Source organism: Gossypium hirsutum, chromosome A05 (genome assembly GCF_007990345.1).
Source record: "Gossypium hirsutum isolate 1008001.06 chromosome A05, Gossypium_hirsutum_v2.1, whole genome shotgun sequence".
Taxonomy (NCBI): Eukaryota; Viridiplantae; Streptophyta; class Magnoliopsida; order Malvales; family Malvaceae; genus Gossypium; species Gossypium hirsutum.
This window is the reverse complement of record NC_053428.1, coordinates 2396127-2412751: the sequence shown is the minus strand read 5'-3', so window position 1 is coordinate 2412751 and position 16625 is coordinate 2396127. Positions and strand designations below refer to the sequence as shown.

General features: G+C 30.2%; 1 pseudogene; it reads left to right on the top strand.

Annotated features, from left to right (window-relative positions):
• Positions 1 to 4529: 4529 nt before the first annotated feature.
• LOC107961350 (transcription repressor OFP8-like) lies at positions 4530 to 5721 on the top strand (annotated as a pseudogene).
• Positions 5722 to 16625: the final 10904 nt, after the last annotated feature.

The window sequence follows — 16625 nt, the reverse complement described above, 5'->3', positions numbered from 1 at the left end:
TAACCATTACCGACCCGCATCTAGGGTAATGGAGATAACTATGAATAATAAGACCATGAACAAAAGCAGAGGAGAATCTGGGAACGCCCCTTAAAATGAACAAAATTTATTTACACTTTTTAAAGTTTTGAAAATTTTAAATTTGTAAAAGTAAAATTATATTTTGATACTTCTATAAATATAAAAATTTAATTTAATATTTTAAAAATTATAAATATATAAACTATTAAAATGATAGAATTATAATTTTTTGTATTATAAAAATTACAATTTCATTTCGACTCCTAACAAATTTCTTGATTTCGACCCTTAACAAAAGCCAATTAATTATTGATGTTTTGAATGTTTAAACATATCTTATCATGGAAGAATATGTTTTAGACTGGTGAATATATGAGCAGGAACATGAGATATTTTCTATTTTGGATTAATAATGCCGGAGGGAGGGGGGCAGTGCTTTATATCAAAGAAACAAGGTTATGTTGAGCTCATTATTCAGTCTGATAGCTTTAAAAATGTTATTTCTATTTACGAAAGTAAGTTTGATGGTCCAAAAAGCTCTCGAATAACGAGGATTCAATAAATTCTAGCATTTGAAGGAAAGTGGTCCTAGAATTATATTCCAAGAGAGTCTAATTGAGTAGCAGATGTGTTGACAAAAATGACTTTGATGAAGGATGAAACTTTGCAAATGTTTGAGGAACCCCCTTAGAGATTAAAGAGGTATTGAAGGAAGATTGCACTTTTGATAACTTGTATATGATCTACTCTAGTAATTCATTGTTCTATTTGCAAAAAAAAAAAAGAAAAAAAAAAGGGAAAACTGAAACTCATATTCAGTCCAAATCGAAATCCTGGGTTGGGAGACGCTAGGCTCATTTGGGATGGGCCCATATCCTGAGCTGTACTGGGCAGGGCACCGTCTCTATTTTATACAAGATGCATCGACTAATTTTAGTGCTAAATCATTCTAAACTTCGTTTGTGGATTTTTGCACTAACAAATAAAATGCTCTAATTCATACTTTTAACCTAAACAACACGTCTAATGTATAAGAGTTAAAAAGGTTTATTAAAATACAATCAATTATAATCACCAATTCTTTTAAAATAATCATTTAAAAAAAATTTCAATCGAAAATGCAATACAAAATTTTTTTTTCATTAAGCTCATGTGAAAAATCTAAATTCAATCTTTACTTAGCTTGATTTTTTTTATTATAAAATCTTCACTGATGAACGTCTAACAATAAACTATTATCAATTAATAATCTAAATAATTTTGATCAAAATATGCCAATCGTTATTCACTTTTCATTGTAGGTAAAGTTAACCCAACTTTGGCTTCAACGATTCATAATTTTATTTGTGAAATCATGGTGGTGAGTACACTGTTGTTTTATTAACTTGTTACCAGAAACCAAATAAAAAAGACAAGCGCTTGGAACAAGACTTAAGCCAACCTAATTTCCCATGATTTTTCACTCAAATCGGAAATAGCTTTTGAAAAAAAAATTCGAGACCAAGTTCAAGGAACACCTTTTTTTTTTTTAAGAAAAAGAAACGATTATTTGTTCATGATATAATTTTGAAGGATGCACTGATGAGAAAAATAAGCCATTTTTAGTATCTCATGAAAGACTTTGGCTTATATCTTTGTTCTTACGTTCCTGTCCTATAATGGATGATATATTATCCTATAAAAAAATAAAGTTAGTTAATGACGGATGACTGTTAAGACTCTTCAACTTTTTAAAAAAATTTAAGAAAAATAATAAATCAATTAATAGGATTTATTTTCTTGAAAACTTTGTGCATCATGAATGCTGCATTAATTAAGCGGATATATATACATATATCGATAATAAAATTATAAAGCAGCTATTTGATAAAAATTAAATGTATTATTAAGAGACAATTGCACATGAAAATATGGCGTAAACCCACAAAACAGTACTAATAATATAATGTTATAAAAGTCATAATCCCACATGGATATGCTGCCACCCTATGTTGGGATTTGGGATTTTTTTTAAATAAATAAATAAAAAAACCCTTTCGAAATGATCATCGAAGTTTATTTAATGTAATATTTATACTAAATGAAATGCAATTGTGAATATTTTAATATTGTAAGTGAAGATATTTATATACACATATATGTAGTAACTTTAAAGAGTATTAGTCATAAAAAGAAAATTAAATTACTAAGAGCACACTTAAAAGTTACTCTATATAGTAATAATATATTTAGCTTCTGAAAATAATTACCAAAAATGTTATATTAACAAACCTTAAAGAGTAGCCAAAAAACACTCAACAAAACTAAAAAATATAAGAGGAAAACAGTCAAAGTAAAAACTTGTAGGTGTGACTGAACTTGACCTCATACTCTAAATAAAAAAAGCTGAAACTCAACCACTCAAAGACTGTCTGTTAGTTGTTGTTGTGGCATTTCCAACAATTGAAAGGGTAATAAGTAACCAAAGTTAAGCTCTTTGATCCTATGTGTTTTTGTTGTTTGGAAGCTTCCCAGACAGTGAGATACTCTTAATTTCACTGTCTTACTATTCACCATTTTCTCGGGGGGGAAATAGAAATATATATAGACATAGATTTGATGTAAGAGTACTCCTTGTGTTTATTGATTTGTCCTCTTTACGTACAAGTTTAATGCAGGCGCTACCTCAACTTTGAAACATAAATATTAAAAAATAAATAGAGATAAAAAAGAAATATGAATCCATATTCATTATTTGTTGTTAGACATGAGAAAACCCGAAACACAAGTAAAGATTTCGATCTAGATTCTTTGACCCTCATCCATCCTCTATAGCTAATAGGGTCATATCGAATTATAGGATATTTTCATATATAATAAAGTTGTGAAGCATATTCGTATAGGTGGTTAAGGGACAAGGGGAGGAATGGTCATTGAAAGGAATTTGTGTTGTTATACGGCAGCAACCCCAATTCATGTATGTGAAAAGAAAAGGCAAAAGAAATGATATGTCATTCTTCAATGCCCTATTAGAAGTCGGTGTCCCATTTCCCACATTAACACTGTTCATCTTAAATACATATTTTATTCAACATTTCAATTTTCGTTATATTTTAATTATCGGGTATTAGCAAAGAATTTTAACCATTATTATATTATATTGTTGAGTGTTTAAAAAAAATATATACAATATAATTTTATTTGTTTGTCAAAAGTTTAGATGTTATAAGATGGTGACTGTTGTACACTTGTATAACACTACATTTGAAATTCAAATTATATTTAAATTTTGAAATTTAGATTGTATATTTAATGAAGGTTGTAAAATGTAATTATATTTATTAAATATTATATTCATTTTATAAAGTATGATTAATATTTTTTGGGAAAACTATATCACTAGTTACTAAATTATGAATAGTAAGTTTTCGTTTTGATCAATTAACTAAAAATAGTTACAAATATTTGATCACTCAACTATTCAAAAGTTTTCATTTAAGTCATTAGATTGTTAAATCAGTGTTATATGGCTTTTTTGTTTGCATTGCTTACACCAGTTGAAAGCTTCATTTCCCCTGCTTCTTTTCTACAATTCAATTTTTTTCATTAAACAACTTTGGACGTCATGAATTTACGAACCAAAATTCAAACAATTTTTTTTTCTCTTATCTTCGGCAATGATCATTAGATTGACTTGGACTAAAGGTATGTTATTTTACTCGTCAATGTGTATTGATCTACCGTACCGTTACTCGAATCGTCTCTTGTAGCTTGCTAGCGGAACTTTACTAGCCCAATGACTTAAATAGAAAACCTTTTTGAATTCTTCAATTACTTAAATGAAAACTTTCGAATAATTTAATGACCAAATTGTAACTTATTTTAGTTAAATGACCAAAAAAAATACCCATAATTTAGTGATGAATGGTATAATTTACCCTATATTTTTATATAAAATTCAAAGAGATAATATCTTAACTAAATATTATTATTTTATTTTAATTAGAAATGAAACTAATTAAATTTACTACTATTATAGGAAGTCAGGGTGGACCATAGAGCCCAAATTCTTTTTATCAAATTAATTTTTATCCTCCAATTCTTCCAAATATATCCTTCAATAAATAAAATTGGGTAGTTTGCATTTAATTTAACAATACCATACCTGGAATTCATTTCCCAAACCAGGTTTGGCCTGCCCAATTCATTACCCTTTTTTCTCTTCTAACCTGAAAAATTCTCCATTTTCATAATGTGATTAAATTTTAAAACCAGGAATTAAATTTTGATTTGCAAACAATTTAAGCGCGCAAAATTAACAAAGAAAATAAAAGCGGGTAAGAAAAGTTGACTACCCGTGACTTTCATCCTTATTTTATATCACTAATTAATCCCAAAAAAATTAAGTCGTCTTAACCCTTAACCCAAAGTTTAACACAATAAAGACAAAGAAATAATATTTTAATAGTTTTCGGGATTTAAATTCCATTTCTCACATGTTTATATATAACTTCACTTTCTGCATTGCTATATCACCACTCTCCTCTCCAGAAAAAAAAGAAAAAGAAAAAACCTCTCTCGTTTGATCCATATGGAAAATCGATTCAAGCTAAGAATCTCTCGCATGTTTCGATCCTCGTTTGCCTCTTGTCGGACCCGGAACATGTCGGACGTTATTGAGAAACCTGTTTTTTCACCTGAAAAACACAACGGCTTCCATTTGGTCGAACCATTTTCGTCGTCGCCACCACCCAAGTCTCGACCCTTCCCTTCCGTTTCTAAACCCAGAGACGCCATCAATGCTCCTAAAGAATCTCTTCCCAGACGTAAATCGTCAGCTCGTTATCCTTCTTATATAGTCTCCGCCGCCGATTTTGACGGCCGAAAGGGTCCGCCGCCTGCTTCTCCTATGATGCCTTTGAATCTCTTCTCCGACTGTAAAGACTTTGGTTTCTATGAGAAAAAGAAAAGCTTACCCAGAAACAAGAAAAGAAGAACAACAAAAGGGTTCATATTAAAAGCAAGTGTATGTCTTCCACCGCCGCATTTTTCAGTTCATCTGTTGCTTACAACAGTAATACTTATTACGGTGGGTGGTGGTTTAGCAGTGAAGATGAAACCGACACTCTTTTCTCTTCAAGGACTCGCTCGTCGGATTCATCGGAGTCTCTCCGACAGCATTCTAATTGCCGTAAAAGGTGCAAAGTTCGTCGTAGAAGAGCTAGAAGCTCCGACATGGGGATGGGAGTTTTACCCCTGGAAGGAGGAACCGATAAAGTCAAAGACAGCTTCGCCGTAGTGAAAAGTTCTAGCGATCCCTACAATGATTTCAGGACATCAATGGTGGAAATGATCGTTGAGAGACAGATATTCGCAACAAAAGATCTGAAACAACTGTTACAGTGTTTCCTGTCACTGAACTCTCATCACCATCATAGCATAATCGTTGAGGTTTTTACAGAGATTTGGGAGACTTTGTTCTCTTGAAATGCACAGTCCCAAGAGAAAGTTGAAAACTTTGCACGTTTTCGCTTTTGTTTATTTCACTACCAGTAGATTTTAAATTAGAATTTAGAGTTCTAACTCCGAATTAACGTTGTTAATTAAAAGAGAAGTTGAAAACATTGCTGGTTTTCTTTGTTCTTTGCTTTGTCTTGTCTACAGCACGGATCAATGTATGTATATGACTTTTTTTTTTTTATGTAATCTTTAAATTTTAAACAGTGAATTTGATTTTTTCGATGAAATCCCAAAGGTGGAATTCTTTTTCCTTCAAAACAAGCAGAGATTGCGTTTGTTTGTTCTAGTGTTTGTTTGCCTTTCCATTGACATATTACTGCAGGGGAAGAACTGTTACTGAAAAGATAGAGCAGTGGCAAAAAGGAAAACGAAATGGAAATTTTTGTGCCAGCAAAATCCTTTGATTTCAAATCCATTTTATATGGGTGAAAGTACCCCCCACTACTACTCCTATTATCCATAATTCCTTGTATTCTACCAAATTTTTTTTTTTAAAGTCATTGATATATCAATTGTTAACATTTGTAATGGAAACCATTCAAAGAGATGACATGTCACTAACAGTGCTGACATAATATATATTTAATTATGACATGAAATTTTAATATATATAATATCTTTGTCATATTTAAATAATAATATTTTATAACTATCGTATCAATATTATGAGTGGCATGTCATAATTTATCGAAAAATCATATTTCCGAGGTTTGGATGGTTTCCGTTAACAATTTTACTAATTTATTTACATTTTAAAATGCAAGATTTAATTGTTTCTTTTTTAGTAGAGGTACTTGTTTGTTCCCTTATTGATAAAACAGGGACTTTTGGGGTTATTTGACCATTTTATATGTTTTTACATCAAAAAAAGTTGTTCAATCTCAGTTTCTCTGTTGGACTTTTGGAGGAAAAAAAGAGTAACTTTTTCTTTATCGCACTGAAAGAATCGAAGTAAAAAAAGAAAAAGGAAATGTACTAAAAAGTTATTGATTTAAAAGACTATTTTTCTTTTTGTCTTTTTTTAAAAGCTCAGTAGGTCTAAATTAAATCTTCGCTAAAATTTAAACACTAACACGTGCATATTGATGAAAAATATTATATGCTCAGACGATGTATTAAGAAAGATTCGTTGAGTAAGGATAAAGCTAGTTTTTCATTTTTTATGTCTTTATTTTCGGTACAAGCAATTGACTTGCAAATCATTAAAATAAGAGATAAATTCTGAATTCTTGTTAATATCTAAACAAAAACTGCACATAATCACTTCTTCTCTTAATATTTATATCTAAAAAGTTTATTAATATGAGTGGGTAAAACATTAATATTTATGGCTTATACAGAAGGTTTGTTTTAAGTCTCTCATTTCTTCGTCAATTAAAGAAATTGTACCATGACAAGTCCATGAGTTTAAATATGATATACATATAATAAAACCATTTTTTATGAAAAATTTTGATTAATTTCAAGAAATGTTTTATTTTTATAATTAATTATTAAATAAAAAGTTTAATACATGTCGAGTTTAATAACAAATTTATTGAATCATGTAGGTGTAGCTCAACTTTTAAAGGGTTGAATCAGAAAAACCATTTGTATCTAATATATATATATATATTGTTGAATCAGAAAAACGTTTAATTATACGAATATGATTAAGAAATCATTGTCTTTATTTGTCACAGGCTACACAAAAAGGAAAAAAAGAAAAAAAGAAAAAGAAAGATCGCTAACCTAATTTAAAAACGCCAATAAATTTTCATTAAAAAAACAATAAATAACATCATTTACCATACAAATATATATTTATGGTTTTAAATGGTCCAAAATTATGGTTGGCATGATCCCAGAAGACAATATTCAAATTTATGATTTGAAAATTATTGGTTTGTAAAAGGAAGACTGTTGTGGATAATGGAGGAGCCAATACAATTATTAGTAAGGTACAAGAATTGGGCGTGATAAGATTTTTTTTTTTAAATATGTAGGTTAAAAAAATGTATGAAATAGAAATATTATCCTTTTTTTAATAGTTTACGTTCACATTATTGTTTATACAATCCTTTCTTATATATAAATTATGTGATGTGGCTAGCTACTAATAGGGAGATTGTGAAAAGAGATGTTTTGGGATTCTATCATCTTCTCATCTCCAGTTAGTTTCCTTTATCTCATCTTTCTATTCTCTTCGCAAACTTTTCCAACATTTAACACTTATGATAACAACTTTGTTATAGAATTCATCGCAATAATACTTTCACTAGAATATTCATTGTCTAAGGCCAAAGACAAAATTTTAGGACTAAAGTTATATAAGGTTACATCTCTCTCTCTCTCTCTCTCTATTATATTGACTAGTGTTGTGTTCTTAACAAATTACTTTATTTAATTTATTTGATGCAAATTCATTTTTGTTTGTATTATCAGAAGACAAAGATTCAAGCAAAAAAAACAGCACCACCCTAACATGAAACAAATAAAACAATTTGTTTCTATGGTATAATGCTGGCGACAGGTTTCAAACCTAAAAAAGATAGGTGCTTTGTCCCTAGTTTAGAACCTCCGACAACATGATCAGTATAGTAGATCCAATCAACTATTAAGTCAATCACATTAATAATGATGTTTGGCTTATTTATATCCATAATACAAATTTTAAAAATTAAAAACACCCATGAGATATTTGTTTTGCATTATCCGTGGGGTTAAGTTGAATGGAGAAATTAGATATTGATGAGCTAACCTAAACACATAAAAGAAACCCTCAACTACAAATACTAAAACACAGGAGAAAAAGAAGGATAATTAAAATTTAAATGAGCAAAGGAAATGTCGGTTTCAAGTTTGAAAAAGATTGAAAAAACAGACAGAAAGGGTGGCGAGGAAAGGAAGAAAACATGTTGATGGTTAAAAAAAAAGACAAAATGTAGAGAATGTGAGCACTGCAGGCTATCTGGTTTTTCATTATGTAGGGGCCTATTGGATGTGCCTTTTTTTTCTTTTTCTTTTTTAATTCCAAAATCTGTACCTTAACTCTTTGAAAGCTATATTACGTTGCATGTATAAATGAAAAGGAGAAAGGGGGGATTGGATTGGAAGGGTTGTTTTCTCTTTCTCTTTCTCCTAAATAAATGCCATTAATGAGCAACCTGGGTTCTTGTAAAACGATTATCTTATTGGAAGGATCACATCCCTTTCTCTTCCCACCCTCCTCCACACAGTGTTTTAAAATCTCGAAAATTTTCCCTAGTTTGTATACAAATCAAACGAATGTCTGGTTTTGGCAGTGAGCATATATGTGTTGTGCTGGGCTTGCAAGTTGCAATGCCCTTTGCTTTATTGGGTTGGTTAACACTCTGGTTTTTGTCATTAATGCTCGCATGTTATGGGTTATTGTGCCTCTCAGCCAAACAAATACTCCATTATGTATTAACTCCTCTTTATCTCTCATTTGCCACCATGTGATGGTCTCTGATATTTGGTTTCGTTTTCAAATTTGAACTATCTATAGTCCTAGTCGTAGGGTGTCCTTGAATGGAACTACAAATTTGATCATATGGACTGGCAATCCATGCTTAGATAAAAGCTTTGAACTAGGCTTTTGATGATGGTTGCGGCCCATGGACAAAATGGTGTTATCCATTTAACCTTAGCTATAAGCCCATCCTACGTTTGTTTTTGTCTCTATATCGGGTCCTTTCTGTGTACATGGAATAATCCAAAATTAGGTGAAATAGTACTCAAAACTTTTTTTTTTCTTTCTTATGAATGTTGGAATGTTGAGAGGCAGTAAGTGCACTATGAATAGAATCATTTGTGAATGATTACTTTTTCATGTTTAGATTCTTGCACACCAAATAATGGAATTGATTGTGCTTTTCAAAGTTTATTCATACCAAATTTAAAAGTTATTTTATCGATATTTGTTGAGTCGAATGATAAGAAATTTAATATATCTTAAATAAATTAATTTATGAATAAATAAATAATAATTTTAAATTATATTTAAAATTTAATCAAAATCTAAATTACCGATCCTACGGTTCAACAGTTTGAAATTTGGAAGGAGGATGCTATTGCTAAAAGGATCCAAAGCTAGCCTTGAAATGTAAAGCAGGCTTGATTCTAAATCTGAGGCTAGACTAGGATAGGCTGCATCCAACTCTAAATTAAACTGTCTACATCTACTCCACATTTAGACCTCTACTTGTCCTTTTTGTCTCTTCAACTGTCACTCTGTAAGTTAACTACTTTTCCAACATTTTAGTTAGAATGTTTTCTTGTAAGAAATTTCAGTTGTGGCAGAAGATTAATCTGTCAATCTTAAATAATAATAAGAAGAATAAGAGAAGTTTATTGATCTATCATTTATATCTTGTAGTTTAATTATTTCAGTTCAAAATGCTAACATTATATATATATGTATTTTTTATATACAATTTCTTTTTGTAATTTATTTAAAACTATATAATGTTATTTATTTAATTTTGGAAAGGTTAAGTTTACATATGATTTTTTAGGTCAAATGTTATTTATATTTAAATATGTGATTTTAATATATAAAATTATTTATTCATTTAAATTAAAATTTTCAAATAATTTTGTATTGATTTGCTTAAAAGATATTTAAAAGTTATATTTTATTTATCACAGTTTAATTTTTTTTTGGATTTAAACTAAATTAACTTATTTTATGCCTCCAAGCATGGGGCGCCCTTCACTTCAGTCCTCACTAAAGAAAAAAGAAAGAAAAAAAAGACTTGTTTTATTTTTTATAAGATTAAACTGAATATTTTAATTTTTAAATTTTTTTACATTTAAGCACTTAATATATATATATAAGGGCAATTATTTAATACAAAAACACACTTTTGTTTTTATTGCACTTTATAAACACTTTTTTTTTTTCACAAATAAAAGGTATATATATATTCTAGGTTAACCATCCATTGTCCATATACATATATTTCCACTGTGAGACCCATAGTTGAGTAATAAAATCATCTGGGCTTCCTTTTGACCCATAACACAACTACAAACGGTGATTGAGGTCCAGAACTAGGTTTTTTTTTTGTATACTTTTCTATTTTCATAGCTGTTTCCTTTAGAACCTTTTCATAGTGCAATAATTTGCTAATTAAAACTTTAATTTTGATATACATTAATATCTTTTTAGACATTACCAAAAAAATATAAACTTATATATACATATATTTTAAGGCCGAAATATCAATTATAGGATATTTATTAATATGTGTAGAGTGTAATAGTAAGATACATTGTACTCTTAATGAGAAAATATAAGTTCAAATCATAGAGAAAATATTGCTAAAAGGCTAACAATTAATCATGAATATAGACCGTAAAATAAATATAAAAGTATTTTGATATAAATTATTAAAACAATGAAAGCATAACCATATGGCGGTTAGATGATAAAACGATGTCTAATAACAACTTTTAATATTCAATAATTTTGTAGTTGTCGTTTTTGGGAGTATTCTACTTAATATTAATTTTTTATTTGAACAAATCTTAAATTGTAAAATGGATGATCGAATAAATCTATTATTTAATTGTAAAACTGTAAATATCAGTGTGAAAGGAAAAAAAAAAAAGGAGCTGGTAAGATTTATAGGGAATCAGAGTTAATTTTAAAGAAATGATGAGTGGCTAGGGATTGAAAAAAAAAAAAACCTGGAACTGACGGATTATGACTCAATTCGATCCATTAGAGTCAACTTATTTTTCTTGAAATCGAGTTTGGGGTGGGTTAAGTTGAAAAAACAGTCAGGGTTGAGTTGGAATCAAGTTTTGCATAGACCCGTTCTGAAGCATTTAAGAAAATACACTATATATAGTTTTAACTTTTAACCTAAAACCTAAATAGCTAAGCGTTGCCTCTTCTTCTTCATCTCCTACAGCCACAACCAAGAAATTTCTTCCCTTCTCTTTTTACTTTTTTTTTTGTCATAATTTCTTTCACAGTCCCCACTTATCTTGCTTTTGCTGACTTTATATACTGCCCATGATTTGTGTTTACAACCTTGGATTTCCTATTTGTAATTTGAATAATGTAATCCTGTCCCTTGTGTTTCTAACTTTTAGACTCAATTGATTGAAGCAATTTGTTATGTTAAAATTGCTTAAGTATAAAATTCCTCCACTTAGTTTAAAAGCTTTGTTCTTAAGAAGGAAATGAATAATCAAATAAAAAAGATAAAATTCAGGTCAAATCATATCAAGGCCGAATTTTCTATTAAATTTCAGTCGGAGTCAGGTCAAGTTTTTTATTTAAAGGTACAGTAACCAAGTTACAGGTGAGGCTCGCCCTATTACCATCCGAATGAGCTTAGAACTATTGTAGTAGAGTTGTCTTGTGGACTGGATTTGTACTAGGCAAAGCCTAGACAAGAGGTTTCTACAGATTTTCTATGCCCAAACTTGACAGTTCACCTGATGTTTTGACCAAGTCTGACCCGACAATCCAAACGAATTTTTTTTTTTAATTTAGTTAAAATCTTTAATTGATTTCATAAAAATTCTACAATAACCAAAACAACTACATATTACTTGTGAAATATAAATCCATTAGTACATCTAATATAATATAACACCAAATTAAAACACCCAAAACGAGTCATAATAGTAACCAATAATAAACCCCAACAACCACAAACGAAGTTCCAAACAGAAACTTATAAAAGTTAACACCACAAACTTGCATTGATAGCTCCAAAATGGCACACACAGCAGCAACAAAATGACACCTATAACACCACCAAACCAGTAGCTATTACAACACCATGACAGCACCTATTACAACACCAAAACAACACCCATAACAGCAGCATTTTCAATTTCCAATTGCAACACAAATTGAATTTGTAATATATTATTAATACATTCATAATTATGATATTATAATGCATAGACTAAACTATGCAACTGACAGCATCGTTATCCTCATCTTTGTTGTCATCGTTACTAGAGTTAGATACTTAGCATTTTATTATTAGTGTACAAAAAAATTAAAATTTAACCTATTAAAATTCTTTTTAACTCGCATCCAATTATAAAAATAAATAACTACTTGAGCCGTTTTTTATTTAAGTGAACTTTTTAAAAGATTGATAACATTTTTTTCATGCTAAAGATTGACTCAGAAGCCACAAATGATATAGAATTGCCAAAAGATCACGAGCAAGTATTGAAAGCTCAACATATCAAATTGACGTCTTATTCTAATAATCCAATACATCCAATTGACTATTCAACTCAAATGATTGTTCATTCAAGTAAAGGTTCAATTACGACTATATTTTTGCCAAGCCCATTTTTTAGGTTTTATCTATTTGTCCAAACATTCTCATATTTCGAGTAGATCATTGAGCTTAAGTAGATCATTTGGCTATTAGACAACTTTAATACTTACTAAAATTTGTTGTTATTTTATTTAGGAAAAAAATATAAACTGTTGTAAATTCCCAACCGACAAAGAAAAACTAAACTAAAATTGGGAAATGGGGACCCTTTGAATAATGGAATATTCTGAAATATTAATTCCTTTTTATTTCAAATAGATTGCGCAAATATCTTTATTCATAATGTCGTATGTTAGTGTTTTCAATATTTTAATGAGCAGTTCTCACTCGTGAGAGACAAAATTTCTATCGGTGAAAATATCGATTCATTAAAAGGTTTATTGGCTTTTGACTAACAACATTTTACAATCTTTTGCTTATGAAATCGTCCTCTTCTCCAAAAAAAAAATGAAATATTTAAAAAAAAATTAAACAAACATGTAATATTGAGATATCTATAAATAAGTGGCAACACACTCACATCCGAACTTAAGTCAAGAGTAGAGGCGGGCGGCGGCGAAATGGGGGGTTGCCAAATGACAAGAAGCATCAATAGATATACAAAGAGTGACTGATACTTGAAAAATAACTACACATGGTATAAGAAGCATCAATACATATACAAAGAGTGACTGATACCTGACAAATAATTACACACTGATTTTGACATATTTCAATACTTCTGCTCCCTTTCTAATCAAAGTAGCAAGAACGTTGAACCCTTCATGATTATAGTATTTATGTTGAAAATCATATCAAATATTAAATCCGGTTTGGTTTTTATGGGGTACCACCCCCCAGCAGGAAAGGAAGATCATCATGCCAGGAGAGAATTTTAAAAGTAAAATAGATAAAAATGAAGAAGGGAAAGTGCAGCCTTCCACTTTTAGGAAACCCATAACACGTGGAGTGAGAGAGATCGTGGGTGGTCCCCTTTTCGCATATCGAAAGAGTCAACAATTAGATGTCAGAAAAAACACAGTGATCATTAATCGTCCATCACAAAATTCGTATTAAAATGTGATAAATTTTTATATTACACGCTTAAGTATACAAGTAAGCACGTTATTTTGAAAAACTACAATTTGATTAGTTTAAGACTTAGATTCTACAATATTAGTTAAAATATTTAGGGTAAATTACCTCAAAAATTTATTAAACTATTAATAAATTTATATTTTGATCATTTCAAATACTTTTATTAAAGTCATTGAACTATTAAGTTTTCTTTTTAAAAAAATTCAAGAGGTAAGTTTCAAGTGACAAATCGACAATCGGTATAGTGAAATAGTACTCATTGACAAGTAGAGGAACATATATTATTTCTAAGTTGTTTTGATGATCAGTGTAGTAGAAGAAAGTTGTTTAGATTTTAGTTTGTAAATTGGTGATTTATAAAACTATTTCATGATAATAATAAAAAAAACTAAATTGTAGAAGAGGGGAAGTTGCCCTTTCAATTGGTGCTGGAGGTGAGAATGGAGAAAGCCATATAGCAGTGTTTTTAACAACAAAGTGACTTAAATAAATTTTTTTCAATAATTTAGTAATCATTTTGTAACTCTTTTTGAAATACTCCTAACCCATATCCTTCACAGGAATAGGGTTACGAAACATTACCAGAGTTCACAGAACAATTATAGATAATTCATGTCATTTAATATTCATTTTCCAAAACTAAACATGTTGTCCCTTGAATGGACCCTCCAATTTAAGCTTTAGCTGCAAGTCGGGACTAAATCAAGAACTTAAAGAATTTTTTTGCAAAATTTTAAAATTTTTCATTGGTACAGGGCACACACGCCCGTGTAGTCAAGGGACACGCATGCCTGTGCTTCAGGCCGTGTCTTACCTCGTGTAACGCCCTGACTTGGGTCACACGGCCAGCCACACGCCCATGTGCTAGGTCGTGTGGTCAATTTATTTTTTTTGGAAATTAGGTGCAGGTTTCACACGGCCCAGTCACATGCCCGTGTGTTAGACCGTGTACCTTACACAGTTGAGACACACGCCCATGTCTCTGCCCGTGTGCTCAATTTTGAGCATTCTGTTTCTCAATTTTAAGATGCAGGGGACACACGGCCAGACTACACGCCCATGTGCATGGCCATGTAGCCTGGCCGCGTGCCACACACGGCTGAGACACATGTTTGTGTGGATGAAAATAGGCCATTTTAAGGCCACTTTTCTCACCCATTTTACTATCAACCACAACACTTTCATATACTAATATAATCCAACCAAATAACCAATGCAAACCAAAAATCATGTTTTAAACTTATTAAGTCATCACAAAACTCATTCGCATAAGCTTACCATAATAACTCCATTCATTAATTACTAAAGCTCCTACTAAACATATGCATACAAACTTATATATATAATTCACAACTATATTTTTTAAGTTTAACTCTTTTCTAAACTAATCCTATACATGCCATATAAACCATAGATTATATTACAAAATCTACTGGAGAAATCTAGATAGTGTAGCCCGATGTGTTGATCTGATCCTCCAAACTCACGTTAATTTACAATGAACATTAAACATACAAGAGAATGCTTATAGAAGCTTAGTAAGTTCATATGTTTTAATAATAAATCTTACCAATCATACTATATTAAATAAAAAACATGCAGTTCACTAATGTTTCCTGGCATTTATAATTCAAATGATAAATCCACTTGATTGAGCTCAATATCAATAACTACTTAATTTCTATCACATTAAACCATGTAACACTTACCCATCTTAGTCAAATTAGAGACCATCTTACGGATTTGAGTATATCGTTTACTTGATGCCATAGTCCAACTATAGTCTTACACGAATATTGCCATGGCCCTGCCATGGTCTTACACTCGTAGTGCCATAACCCAGTTATGGTCTTATCATCATGATGCCATAGCCCAGCTATGGTCTTACATGAATATTTATTGCCATGGTCCAACCATGGTCTTACGTTCACAATGCCATAACTCAGTTATGGTCTTTTCACTGAAATGCCATAACCCAGGTATGGTCTTACATTTAAACATTGCCATGGTCTAAACATGGTCTTATCCGTCAATTCGTCTTTAGTTACGTAATGATCGTACTCAATTCCCGCGTTCTACTCAATTGGAACTTTTAGTTCAATTTTCATATTATTACGATATTCATAATTCAATAGAAAAGATATAAAATAATACATTATATTATCTATAATTTAACAATTAATCATGAAATTCAACCATATGAACTTACCTGGGGTAGTTTGCAGAAGTTGTAGAAAATTCAGGGACTAATCGGCTATTTTCTCTTTTCCATGACTTTCTTTGAGCTCTTGATCTATAATATAAAATTTCCATTCATTAGCATCTAATTCAATTCTAATTCACTTCAAAATTTATACCCTTTAATTTTCAAAATAACACTTCTACCTCAGATTTTTACTATTTTTACAATTTAGTCCCTAATCAATTAACCCATCAATTGAGATTATTTTTCTCAATTAACACTTTATCTAATCATTTTAGGCTACCACACAGCCTTTGATATTCAGAATTTCAACACCAAATTCTAATTCTTAACCTTTTCATTAGGCCCTAAAATAAATTTCTATTGAAATCACATAATAAAATCATCACTTAACAAAATTAAAACCTAAAATCCATGTTAATTAATCATAAATTTCCAACACTTACCCGTGGAAACTTTCAAAATCACTCATAGAATCAAAAACTAATGAATTCAATAGTTGG